The following is a 6000-nucleotide window of genomic DNA, read 5'->3' on the forward strand; positions in this document are numbered from 1 at the left end:
GCACTGATTACGGCAGGGCTACCATCGCTACGAGACGAGCCATTACGGAAACGTTAAAATCTTCGCCCGGACAGGGACTTGAACCCTGGACCCTTAGGTTAAAAGCCTAATGCTCTACCGACTGAGCTATCCGGGCTCACGCTCGTTGTGGATGGAGCGGCTGCAAGCAATGTAAATAACTGGAACGCGTGTGTAGGCGTACTACGGTAATTTCTGGCTTCTGGCGCAACTGGCGACTTCACCGACTTCCCACTGACGCTGGTAGCAGCCCAACCACGGACCAGTGCCTCTTCTCCCTTTATTCCGGTGCCGACAGTAATTGCATCATGTGCCTGTTTTCCCCGATTACGTTCGGTCGAAGCTTCGGAAGGTGGGCGACAAACGACAGTTCGAAGGCCAAAACATGGAGCGTTGTGTGCGCAAAAACTTCCGTTCCGGTACCGGGAATCGAACCCGGGCCTCCTGGGTGAAAGCCAGGTATCCTAGCCACTAGACCACACCGGATTTGCTCGATAAGCGTGAGGTTTTCTCCGTCTCCTCTCGTATTTCGTGCTGAATCTGGACTCAGTGCAGTTCTCCGTTTGCGAGCATATTTGCGCCTACAGACTGGCATGGCGCACAGCCCGAAATTGACTATTCATTATTTTACTCCTAACAAGGGAGGAGAAAGATCAAAGTTGTACGTTGTCATAATTGGAAATAAACGTATTGACGCTGAGGCGTAGACTCCTTATGGATAACGAACGACAATTAAGTTCGTTCCCTAGCAACAGCAACGCCGTTAATTCAGCCATGATGTACAGCAAATTAAATGCCCCGGGTGAGGATCGAACTCACGACCTTAAGATTATGAGACTTACGCGCTACCTACTGCGCTACCGAGGCACGTTGCAAGTAACGTTACAGGAAACTTGGTAAGTCTCTCATATTAGAGATAGACAGTTCGCGCTTTCTCAAGAATCTGTTGTGTTGCTACACGTGCTTTCCCTACTTGCTAGATTAAACTGCTGCCGCAGTTTTTTCAACGGAACGCAGCACTGCCCGAGGTTACAGTACATCGCCCTTGCGGCACCTGAACACAGCGGCCTGTTGGGACAGGCCGACGTCAGAGTTCAGAAATAGCATACGACCGTTCAAGTACGGTCTATTGCGTGCTGCGTGTATGGTTCCTCTCACAGCGAATCCTGCTATACATTCCTGAGGCTGACGCAGCTCAGGCGAGGAATCGGCGCGGCAGCATTATAGCGAGAACAGCAGAACGATGCATCGGCCGGGAATCGAACCCGGGCCGTCCGCATGCTAAGCGAGCATTCACCAATTTTTTTTTTTTCTTCTCATTTCTTTCGTTGCATTTGTTGGGGGCGGACGTCCGATGGCGCCCGTTCAAGTTCATCGTTGACTCGGTCTTTTATTACAGAGGGCAGATAACTCTCAGACCGAACACGCTGAGCTATCGTGCCGGCAAGCCTTAAGATTATGAGACTTACGCGCTGCCTACTGCACTACTGAGGCACATGCCATTGAACCAGCGATGCTCGTCAAGCTGCCCGTGCTTCCCGAGCACTTTTCTGCAGGGGAAAGTGGGATTGCCACCCAGCGACGTCGGATACAACCGAAAAAAGTGCTACACACGCGGAGTGCTCCACTACACTGCCTTAAAACGAATGCTCATCTCTATCGTGTGAGTAACCTTGCGGCCGCGGCGACTAGTCTTGCCCAAAGACGCAGCGTGCGTGGAGGCGCTACCCGAATGCGTGTGGATGCACCCTCCTACCTCGAAAAGCGCCTGCAGCTACTATCACCGTGGGCCGCTGCTGGCGGGCAGGAAGCCGACACAGCGGGGCGTTGCGAGCAGCGGCTGTGCGGTGGTGGTGTAATGGTGAGCATAGTTGCCTTCCAAGCAGTTGATCCGGGTTCGATTCCCGGCCACCGCAAATGGCGCTAGTTTTTTTCGTATGAGTATGTGAGCCAGGTGCTGTTAAATGAAGGTTTTTTTCGTCGTAGCTCCACGCAGACCATCCTGTAGTATGTCCCGACTTGTCCCGACTTTGCTCGGCTGACGCGAAAGCTGACGCTTGGAATTCGCCCTTATCAAAAGGACAGGCACTATAAACGGCTGTGAGAGGCGAGGTGTGGAGAGGTACCAAAACGACAGGCAATCTGCGAAATTTTCTGCTCGTTGTTCTTAAACAAAAAAAAGAAAAATCCGACGCAGTCGGTAGGACTCGAACCTACGCTCCCAGAGGGAATCTGATTTCTAGTCAGACGCCTTAACCACTCGGCCACGACTGCTCGTAACCCAAGTTTCCCTGGAATCGTGAAAAATCCAACCGGTCTGCGCAGAATGTTGACAGGAAACGAACTCCGTGCACTGATTACGGCAGGGCTACCATCGCTACGAGACGAGCCATTACGGAAACGTTAAAATCTTCGCCCGGACAGGGACTTGAACCCTGGACCCTTAGGTTAAAAGCCTAATGCTCTACCGACTGAGCTATCCGGGCTCACGCTCGTTGTGGATGGAGCGGCTGCAAGCAATGTAAATAACTGGAACGCGTGTGTAGGCGTACTACGGTAATTTCTGGCTTCTGGCGCAACTGGCGACTTCACCGACTTCCCACTGACGCTGGTAGCAGCCCAACCACGGACCAGTGCCTCTTCTCCCTTTATTCCGGTGCCGACAGTAATTGCATCATGTGCCTGTTTTCCCCGATTACGTTCGGTCGAAGCTTCGGAAGGTGGGCGACAAACGACAGTTCGAAGGCCAAAACATGGAGCGTTGTGTGCGCAAAAACTTCCGTTCCGGTACCGGGAATCGAACCCGGGCCTCCTGGGTGAAAGCCAGGTATCCTAGCCACTAGACCACACCGGATTTGCTCGATAAGCGTGAGGTTTTCTCCGTCTCCTCTCGTATTTCGTGCTGAATCTGGACTCAGTGCAGTTCTCCGTTTGCGAGCATATTTGCGCCTACAGACTGGCATGGCGCACAGCCCGAAATTGACTATTCATTATTTTACTCCTAACAAGGGAGGAGAAAGATCAAAGTTGTACGTTGTCATAATTGGAAATAAACGTATTGACGCTGAGGCGTAGACTCCTTATGGATAACGAACGACAATTAAGTTCGTTCCCTAGCAACAGCAACGCCGTTAATTCAGCCATGATGTACAGCAAATTAAATGCCCCGGGTGAGGATCGAACTCACGACCTTAAGATTATGAGACTTACGCGCTACCTACTGCGCTACCGAGGCACGTTGCAAGTAACGTTACAGGAAACTTGGTAAGTCTCTCATATTAGAGATAGACAGTTCGCGCTTTCTCAAGAATCTGTTGTGTTGCTACACGTGCTTTCCCCTACTTGCTAGATTAAACTGCTGCCGCAGTTTTTTCAACGGAACGCAGCACTGCCCGAGGTTACAGTACATCGCCCTTGCGGCACCTGAACACAGCGGCCTGTTGGGACAGGCCGACGTCAGAGTTCAGAAATAGCATACGACCGTTCAAGTACGGTCTATTGCGTGCTGCGTGTATGGTTCCTCTCACAGCGAATCCTGCTATACATTCCTGAGGCTGACGCAGCTCAGGCGAGGAATCGGCGCGGCAGCATTATAGCGAGAACAGCAGAACGATGCATCGGCCGGGAATCGAACCCGGGCCGTCCGCATGCTAAGCGAGCATTCACCAATTTTTTTTTTTTCTTCTCATTTCTTTCGTTGCATTTGTTGGGGGCGGACGTCCGATGGCGCCCGTTCAAGTTCATCGTTGACTCGGTCTTTTATTACAGAGGGCAGATAACTCTCAGACCGAACACGCTGAGCTATCGTGCCGGCAAGCCTTAAGATTATGAGACTTACGCGCTGCCTACTGCACTACTGAGGCACATGCCATTGAACCAGCGATGCTCGTCAAGCTGCCCGTGCTTCCCGAGCACTTTTCTGCAGGGGAAAGTGGGATTGCCACCCAGCGACGTCGGATACAACCGAAAAAAGTGCTACACACGCGGAGTGCTCCACTACACTGCCTTAAAACGAATGCTCATCTCTATCGTGTGAGTAACCTTGCGGCCGCGGCGACTAGTCTTGCCCAAAGACGCAGCGTGCGTGGAGGCGCTACCCGAATGCGTGTGGATGCACCCTCCTACCTCGAAAAGCGCCTGCAGCTACTATCACCGTGGGCCGCTGCTGGCGGGCAGGAAGCCGACACAGCGGGGCGTTGCGAGCAGCGGCTGTGCGGTGGTGGTGTAATGGTGAGCATAGTTGCCTTCCAAGCAGTTGATCCGGGTTCGATTCCCGGCCACCGCAAATGGCGCTAGTTTTTTTCGTATGAGTATGTGAGCCAGGTGCTGTTAAATGAAGGTTTTTTTCGTCGTAGCTCCACGCAGACCATCCTGTAGTATGTCCCGACTTGTCCCGACTTTGCTCGGCTGACGCGAAAGCTGACGCTTGGAATTCGCCCTTATCAAAAGGACAGGCACTATAAACGGCTGTGAGAGGCGAGGTGTGGAGAGGTACCAAAACGACAGGCAATCTGCGAAATTTTCTGCTCGTTGTTCTTAAACAAAAAAAAGAAAAATCCGACGCAGTCGGTAGGACTCGAACCTACGCTCCCAGAGGGAATCTGATTTCTAGTCAGACGCCTTAACCACTCGGCCACGACTGCTCGTAACCCAAGTTTCCCTGGAATCGTGAAAAATCCAACCGGTCTGCGCAGAATGTTGACAGGAAACGAACTCCGTGCACTGATTACGGCAGGGCTACCATCGCTACGAGACGAGCCATTACGGAAACGTTAAAATCTTCGCCCGGACAGGGACTTGAACCCTGGACCCCTAGGTTAAAAGCCTAATGCTCTACCGACTGAGCTATCCGGGCTCACGCTCGTTGTGGATGGAGCGGCTGCAAGCAATGTAAATAACTGGAACGCGTGTGTAGGCGTACTACGGTAATTTCTGGCTTCTGGCGCAACTGGCGACTTCACCGACTTCCCACTGACGCTGGTAGCAGCCCAACCACGGACCAGTGCCTCTTCTCCCTTTATTCCGGTGCCGACAGTAATTGCATCATGTGCCTGTTTTCCCCCGATTACGTTCGGTCGAAGCTTCGGAAGGTGGGCGACAAACGACAGTTCGAAGGCCAAAACATGGAGCGTTGTGTGCGCAAAAACTTCCGTTCCGGTACCGGGAATCGAACCCGGGCCTCCTGGGTGAAAGCCAGGTATCCTAGCCACTAGACCACACCGGATTTGCTCGATAAGCGTGAGGTTTTCTCCGTCTCCTCTCGTATTTCGTGCTGAATCTGGACTCAGTGCAGTTCTCCGTTTGCGAGCATATTTGCGCCTACAGACTGGCATGGCGCACAGCCCGAAATTGACTATTCATTATTTTACTCCTAACAAGGGAGGAGAAAGATCAAAGTTGTACGTTGTCATAATTGGAAATAAACGTATTGACGCTGAGGCGTAGACTCCTTATGGATAACGAACGACAATTAAGTTCGTTCCCTAGCAACAGCAACGCCGTTAATTCAGCCATGATGTACAGCAAATTAAATGCCCCGGGTGAGGATCGAACTCACGACCTTAAGATTATGAGACTTACGCGCTACCTACTGCGCTACCGAGGCACGTTGCAAGTAACGTTACAGGAAACTTGGTAAGTCTCTCATATTAGAGATAGACAGTTCGCGCTTTCTCAAGAATCTGTTGTGTTGCTACACGTGCTTTCCCTACTTGCTAGATTAAACTGCTGCCGCAGTTTTTTCAACGGAACGCAGCACTGCCCGAGGTTACAGTACATCGCCCTTGCGGCACCTGAACACAGCGGCCTGTTGGGACAGGCCGACGTCAGAGTTCAGAAATAGCATACGACCGTTCAAGTACGGTCTATTGCGTGCTGCGTGTATGGTTCCTCTCACAGCGAATCCTGCTATACATTCCTGAGGCTGACGCAGCTCAGGCGAGGAATCGGCGCGGCAGCATTATAGCGAGAACAGCAGAACGA

The 6000-nt window shown here is 52.0% G+C and overlaps 13 non-coding genes across 13 annotated transcripts; 2 read left to right on the plus strand and 11 right to left on the minus strand.

The window, feature by feature from the left end:
• Positions 1–63: 63 nt before the first annotated feature.
• Trnak-uuu lies at positions 64–136 on the minus strand. Its single transcript has one exon. It is a non-coding gene; the product is annotated as a tRNA-Lys (tRNA).
• Positions 137–432: 296 nt separating this feature from the next.
• Trnae-uuc lies at positions 433–504 on the minus strand. Its single transcript has one exon. It is a non-coding gene; the product is annotated as a tRNA-Glu (tRNA).
• Positions 505–812: 308 nt separating this feature from the next.
• On the minus strand, positions 813–885 carry Trnam-cau. The gene has a single exon. It is a non-coding gene; the product is annotated as a tRNA-Met (tRNA).
• A 977-nt stretch (positions 886–1862) lies between these two features.
• Trnag-ucc lies at positions 1863–1934 on the plus strand. Its single transcript has one exon. It is a non-coding gene; the product is annotated as a tRNA-Gly (tRNA).
• Positions 1935–2210: 276 nt separating this feature from the next.
• On the minus strand, positions 2211–2292 carry Trnas-aga. The gene has a single exon. It is a non-coding gene; the product is annotated as a tRNA-Ser (tRNA).
• A 139-nt stretch (positions 2293–2431) lies between these two features.
• On the minus strand, positions 2432–2504 carry Trnak-uuu. Its single transcript has one exon. It is a non-coding gene; the product is annotated as a tRNA-Lys (tRNA).
• Positions 2505–2800: 296 nt separating this feature from the next.
• On the minus strand, positions 2801–2872 carry Trnae-uuc. Its single transcript has one exon. It is a non-coding gene; the product is annotated as a tRNA-Glu (tRNA).
• A 308-nt stretch (positions 2873–3180) lies between these two features.
• On the minus strand, positions 3181–3253 carry Trnam-cau. Its single transcript has one exon. It is a non-coding gene; the product is annotated as a tRNA-Met (tRNA).
• Positions 3254–4231: 978 nt separating this feature from the next.
• Positions 4232–4303, plus strand: Trnag-ucc. The gene has a single exon. It is a non-coding gene; the product is annotated as a tRNA-Gly (tRNA).
• Positions 4304–4579: 276 nt separating this feature from the next.
• On the minus strand, positions 4580–4661 carry Trnas-aga. The gene has a single exon. It is a non-coding gene; the product is annotated as a tRNA-Ser (tRNA).
• A 139-nt stretch (positions 4662–4800) lies between these two features.
• Trnak-uuu lies at positions 4801–4873 on the minus strand. Its single transcript has one exon. It is a non-coding gene; the product is annotated as a tRNA-Lys (tRNA).
• Positions 4874–5170: 297 nt separating this feature from the next.
• Trnae-uuc lies at positions 5171–5242 on the minus strand. Its single transcript has one exon. It is a non-coding gene; the product is annotated as a tRNA-Glu (tRNA).
• A 308-nt stretch (positions 5243–5550) lies between these two features.
• Positions 5551–5623, minus strand: Trnam-cau. The gene has a single exon. It is a non-coding gene; the product is annotated as a tRNA-Met (tRNA).
• Between the last annotated feature and the right edge of the window lie 377 nt (positions 5624–6000).

This window comes from Schistocerca piceifrons, unplaced genomic scaffold (assembly GCF_021461385.2).
Source record: "Schistocerca piceifrons isolate TAMUIC-IGC-003096 unplaced genomic scaffold, iqSchPice1.1 HiC_scaffold_1213, whole genome shotgun sequence".
Taxonomy (NCBI): domain Eukaryota; kingdom Metazoa; phylum Arthropoda; class Insecta; order Orthoptera; family Acrididae; genus Schistocerca; species Schistocerca piceifrons.